A 7288-nucleotide genomic window follows, 5' to 3' on the forward strand; every position below is an offset into this window, starting at 1 on the left:
CTGAGAAAGCCATCAAAGAAACAGATATAGCAACTCATAAACTGACTATGCATGGAGCACTGAACCCAAAATCTGATCCTGCTAGATTGTATCTCAATAGGAAAGACAGAGGTGAGGGACTCAAAAGTGTACAGCAGACAGTGAAAGAGGAAGAACAAAGCATTGAAACTTATGGCGCCTCTATGGCCACCTCGGTTGCTAGATGAAATTCAGTCGGCTGCTCCAAAAATGGAGCTTCACAGTAATGATGAGGAACTTGACTGGCACAGGAAACCTTTTTATGGTGCTTACCATCAATGGATATCTAAGTTTGAAAATCTCCACCAGACATATATGTGGCTGAACCAAGGAAACCTAACGGCCAATACAGAGTCGCTACTTCTGGCTGTTTAGGATCAAGTGCTCCCAACAAAGCAACTTCAAAGAAAAATCTATCACACCAGAAACGATCCTACTTGTGGACTGTACAAATATGCACTTGAGACCATCCAATCATCTAACATATCAGCAGTGGATGCACACAGCTAGCAGGAAACGCATACACTGCGTGGCATTATCATGTTGCAGGTGTACTTCACAGAAGTTTATGTGATGATTATGACCTTAATAAGCCACAACACCGCTGGGAAGCTCTTGGTCAGGTAAATGAGAATGATCGTGCTAAAATCTTCTGTGACTTTCACATCTGGACTGATAAGCATGTCCTTCCAACCCAACCAAATATAGTGGTGATGGACAAGGAGAACAAGAGGGCTATTATAGTAGGTATAGCAGTACCCAATGACTACAATATAGCCAGCAAAGAAAAAGGAAAAAGCGAGGAATTATCTCCCTCTTGGAGAAGAGATGGAAAAATGCTGAGATGTAAGAACAACTGTAATTCCAGCCATCATTGGGGTACTGGGCGCAATAACACCTGCGCATAAAGTGTGGCTTGCCCAGATATCGACGGCAATCTACTTAAGTGATTTGCAAAAAAGCGCAGTTTTGGGAACAGCTAAGATCTGGATATGAATGCTTAAACTCCCAGGTCTCTGGTAGGAGACCTGAGTTGGATAAAAAAATACCACCCAAATGGGTTAACCGAGGTGAATAGTCTGATTTTTTAAAATCTATATTTATATATATAAAAAAAAAGTTTCCTCATCCCGGTTAACCCGCATGGGTAGTACTTTCTTCTCTAACTCGGGTCTCCTACCAGAGACCTGGGAGTTTGAGCACTTGGCTCAAGATATTAGCTGTTCTCAATAGCGCATTTTTCTCCAATTCACCTGAGTTGATTGCTGTTGGAATCTGGGCAAGCCACATGTTATACGCCGGTGTTATTGCGCCCAGTGCCCCAATGACTACTGGGATCACAGTTGTTTTTACACTCCAGCATTTTTCAATCTCTTCTCCAAGAGGAAGATATTTCTCTACCTTGTATTTTTCTTTGCTGGCTATATTGTAGTCATTGGGTACTGCTATATCTATTATAGTAGCCCTCTTGTTCTCCTCGTCTACCACCGCTATATCTGGTTGGTTTGCTAAGACAAGCTTGTCAGTCCAGATGACAAGCATGTCCTAGCAAATTAACATATTTAAATATAAATATATATATATGTATACATATATATATTTATATATATTTTTATATATGCATATGTACAATTATGCATTATTTATGTATTTTATATACTGTATGTTATATATAGAACACATGTATTATGTAGGTATACATATACATTCATAGAGATATTATTATGAAGAACAGCTATGATATTGAAGTGAGTACTCAGACTCCCAGGTTTCTGACAGGGTTTCCTACCTCAGCTTGAGTAGACATTACAACCCACTTTAGATAGTATTTAATTAATAAGTATCATATACTTATTCATTGTATTATTATTGATTATAATATGACCTATATATGATTACTTACTAAATTAATACTAACTAGTATGCTTCTTAGCCCCATGTGCAGTGAGACACTGTCATGAGTAATAGTTATTTGCATATTGGAAGAAGTAGTAAACTGACTGAGTTGTGTAGTGGTAGAACATGCTTTTGAATCTGGTTCTTGTTCAAGGACAGACGGAAGGGCAGAAGGACATACACTACTTTGATTATACTAATGATTAAAATATTATGTTTTTATTAGATGTATTTTCACTTATTATATTATAACGTATTATACTATTACGGATTATATTACTTCTTCTGGTATTCTTGCTTATACTATTACCAGTATCGTTAGTCATTGCATCCAACCAAAGTTTGAAAACAATGAATTATTTTAGGTTTATTGAAAAAAAGCATAGTAAACATTACCAGAGAAACATATTAGTGAACTACAATTGACATAAGTATGTCTTTATATTGCCCGGTTGTTGATGGCAGGCCTTTATTTATTTTCTCATTTTTGGCAGGCCGCAGTCTGCTCTCCTAACTCTTACTTAGCTGGACTTCTTGAGCGACCGTAGATATCCACACAAAGAATAACAGCAAATATGTTGGCAAATACCATTGCAGGTTCACCAAAAGATCTTAAATGTAAATCAAAATCAATGCGATGTTCAATGCTAAGTCTATGCAATAGGCAGGGTATTAGTCAACCATTTTTATCTAATAATGATAACACATGACAGAAACAATTTTGTAAATATTGTGATACTGTCTATGTGCTCAGATAGTTAAGAGACACAAGTATGACGCCTTGTCATTATTAGTACTCTGGCAGTTTGGTGCGTCATGAGAGATTCTCAGGTATGATAACTAAATGAAAATTTCTTTTAGACTACAGCAAAGATGGCATTTAGTGTGGGTCATAGCGCTCTAGTCGGACACCCCTCTTTTTGTAGGTTTCACTCCAATATAGAGCAATATTTCTCTCAACTTTTAGTCTCAGCTTTGAACCGATAGATGAACTAGTACTTTGGCAGTCTTGTTGACCATGAGAGATTATCATGTGTAATAGCTATGTGCACAATTATTCTTAGACATGGAAAGGTAGTCAAGTGACGTAGTGGGTAACGCACTTAGACATGGAAAGGTAGTCAAGTGAAGCAGTCGGTAACGCACTTAGACATGGAAAGGTAGTCAAGTGACGCAGTCGGTAACACACTTAGACATGGAAAGGTAGTCAAGTGACGCAGTCGGTAACACACTTAGACATGGAAAGGTAGTCAAGTGACGCAGTCGGTAACACACTTAGACATGGAAAGGTAATCAAGTGACGCAGTCGGTAACACACTTAGACATGGAAAGGTAGTCAAGTGACGCAGTCGGTAACGCACTTGAATGCGAATTGTAATATCCTAATTTGATTCTTGTGCAAGACACCTTTTGCTTTGATGCCCTTAATATGGCTTTAGACCAACAAACAGGCAGACACAGATTTTATTATAGTGAAAATTAGCCATAAAATTGCAAGTTGAAAAAGCTGAAAAGGCTGAAAGCATCCTCTTTACAAGTAGATGCCCTTTACCTGTACTAATGAAAAGATTAATACACTAATTTTAAAGATACACTTTGAGTCGTAAGTGGAAAACTGTCTGTCTGTCTGTCTGTCTGACAGCTATGAAATCCAAATGCGAATGATTAAGTTGAATGAAACAAACAGAAATGACATTCATGGGAAAAACATAAAAAAATGGTTGTTAAGACTTTTTGTTTTAGAAAAATTATTTCAACTTTTTGCTTTCAAGAACCTATATTAACAAAATTAAATTTTTCATTGTGCACATGCATTTGCTAGTTTGCCTGTTTTCTTGTTTGCCTATTCACATGCTCGTCTGATTGCTTTCTTGTTTGCTAGCTTGTTTCCATCTTTATTCATATATTAACTTCTGTGTCTGTATGTTAGTGCGCATGAACACTCAGCCTTTTCATATTTTTTTGTCTGATTTTATGTAAACTTCACAAGATTATATGCTTCTGGTTGTCCGCCAGGTCGCCAAAATAATTAGTTCTACAACTCTTTCTGGTTTCTGACGAAACACTTCTTAAACATCTAACAACAGGCTACTTTATTGAAAATGTTTAAATTTCTATGCATAATCTTGCTCGCTTTTGATTATATGTATACAGCAACTTCACAGCTAGATGGCACAATGGATTGAATGGCACCACAGATGAATGGAATAGCAATAAAAGGAGAACTTTCATCGCATTGTTTGACTTAATGAATGCAACTAACAAAGTTAGTCCAAGCTTCGCTTAATTTGAAAGCTGAGAAAAAGCACGTTAGCTTGCTCTATTAGCATTTGAACGCGTCATTATGTCGAAGCAGGGGTGCTTTTTACTGCTCGCTCTACTCTCAATATCAGCTCTTCTGATCGTGTTTAGTCTTCAAAACCAGACATTTTCATCTGTTACACGACTTTCTTTTCTAGGTAAGACTGTAGAATATACAGACCTTTCATTGTGCAAAGCATCTCTACTAGCAACACATGCGATATAATATATTTTTAACAGTTTTATAAACGAAGACATGATGTATATGTAGTTTGATTAAGTAAAATTTATTATCAAACAGCAACCAATCTTTCAGGGTTGTTTTTATGTTTTGCGTATCACTTCAGTGGTACCACTGGCTGCTATTGTTACTGATATTTGGCATAAAAGGGCTAAATTTTTGACCTTCTATTGAAAAATTATGCATTGCTAGTTGGAAAGAGTTATTACAGAGTCCTTTGGCCTTCTCATTGTAACAATTATTATAAACAGAGCAGAAAAGAGGTGATCTTGTAAGTTTTGCTGGTTAATAGAACTTGCATGAACACTTATGGGTGAACAATCAATTACATGTAGCTCAAATATTCAAGATTCAGTTTTCAAAAACGAAAAGCTGTTAAGAGTTTGAAGTACAACAAAATTTTACCTGGTTGTTTGTAAACTCATGTGTATTACTAGTGACTTTTCAATGTCAGCCACTCTACTTTAATAAATGGAGTTAATAGATCGCAAGTAATAGTCTTGTTTTAGCAAATTTATAGTTTTGTATTTTCTGTAATTGATCTCTAAGTTACCAACGTGATACACTGAAACTTAATTTTTATCGAGCAGGTTGCGTAAAGTTTATTCCTATGTGCGCATTTTCATAGCAGCACATGTACAAAATACTTGTTCGGAGTGCTACTTGCTCTCAAAATTCGACAGTAAAAATCACATTTTCACAGGAACCAAGATACATGTAAGCTTCACGTAAAATTACGTTTTCACAGGAACCAAGATAAACTTCATGTAAACTGAACGCTGATTTATAGCCCTAACCTCACATTGTATTTACAGACTAACCAATAGCTTCCATTTTTTGTTTACATCAATTAATATAATGTTTTCAAAAGCAAAGTTTGTGAAAATGTGTATCCTTCTAATACGAAGTTTTGGTATATAATTTGCACCAAAGCATACTTTCTGAAAGGGATATGTTATTAGCAGTACAAGATATTTCCTCTAAGGTATATATTATTAGTGCTACAGGATAATTCCTCTAAAGTATATATTATTGGTACTACAGGATACTTCCTTTAAGCTATATATTATTAGTGTTACAAAATACTTCCTCTAAGGTATATATTATTAGTACTAAAAGATACTTCCTCTAAGGTATATATTATTAATACTAAATGATACTTTCTCTAAGGTATATATTATTAATACTAAAGGATACTTCCTCTAAGGTATATATTATTAGTACTAAAGGATACTTCCTCTAAGGTATATATTATTAATACTAAATGATACTTTCTCTAAATTGCATACTACTAGTACTTCAGCATACTTCTTTGAATTTGTATATCAATTGACTAAAAGACAAAGTTTGTTAAAAATTATATTTCTAATCTTTTACTCAGTAAAAAAACCTGATGGCAAAAAACTAGCATATATTCTCAGTGGCTCTTTCTAAGATATCAACGGCTCTGCAATTTGTTGTTGTATATGTATTTTTGATGAAATATGTCGTTTTGTTCCAAAAATACATCTTTATTTTCATGCAAAATTGAATTCTGTGCTTTTTTAGGTCAACTATGAACACTTTCAGTAGAAATATTACAAGAGCTGCAGCTCATAGAAGGTAAAAATTGTGAGTCATATTGAAAGGAGCAAAGAGCTTTTTTGTTTACTGGAAAATAGTTCTTTCTTATGATTTACATGTAGTTAGCAACACACAGGGAGTAATCAATTGTATCAACAACTTTCGGCTGCTGTTGTTTGCCGTCCCTTGATAGTTGAGTAGAGACTGAGTTGTTTGGCCAGTTTGAAAAGATAAGCATCAGCTTACACCAAATGTTAATCGTATTTATTAAAAAGGTGTCGACTATTCTGTATCATTTGCAATTGTTTTTGATGCTTGAGTTGATTTGACTGTCAGGATATTTCAAAATTATAATTAATAAACATGAGTTGGATCAAACATATCAAATCAAATATGACTATGGCAACTATAGTTGTAAAGATATTGGACAGAATAGAGAGGCATAACGCTGTAACTTGATTGCAACAGCTGATTTCAACTATAACAATAATAGCAACTAGTGACTTCATTCTGCACATATTTTTCTTCAGAGTATTTTTATCAAGTTTTACTGATTTTAACCTTGAAACATCCTGGCCATTAGATTATCTCAAACATCAAAAACAATTGCAAATGATGAAAAAATACCCATACTTTCTGATAAAAAAAAACAATTTTGTGGAAGTTCATTTTCAAATTATATTTATTTTCCACAGATCAAGCAAGAAATCTATACTCAAAGCTTTAGTACATTATCCTAGATATGTTTACAGGAAAAGTTTTAATTTTGTAGGACAGAGCAGGCTGACAGGTTCGGAAACTCTAGCTAAGCCATATGAAGTTGGAAAGGGAATCGTGTACAAAGCTCTTGACAATTGTCACAAAGCAAAGTTTCTCGATGAATATAAAAATCCATGCTGGATTAATCAAACGTGAGTCATAAAATTTTTTGTCATATTCGATATTACAATATTGCCAAAGTGAGAATTTTCTATTTGTAGATATCTGAATGTAATGGCCAAGTGGTTCGGTTTAACCAAAGCTCTAAAGTAGTCACTAGCAAGTCATTTATGCTGTTAATCTCTGCAGATCTTACTAGTTATATTCAACTAAAAAAAGGTGTGCCAGCAGCAACGTTTCTACAGTTTAAAAAGCAGTTACAGCACAATAACAAAAGGTGTAAATCATTTTTGCATAATATTCAAAAATGAATCACAACGGTTTAGCTTCTCAGTGGGAGAAAGGGCCGGTAAAGCTAATGATTACCAAAGATTCAATTAATTTAATCCC

Source organism: Watersipora subatra, chromosome 9 (genome assembly GCF_963576615.1).
Source record: "Watersipora subatra chromosome 9, tzWatSuba1.1, whole genome shotgun sequence".
Classification (NCBI taxonomy): Eukaryota; Metazoa; Bryozoa; class Gymnolaemata; order Cheilostomatida; family Watersiporidae; genus Watersipora; species Watersipora subatra.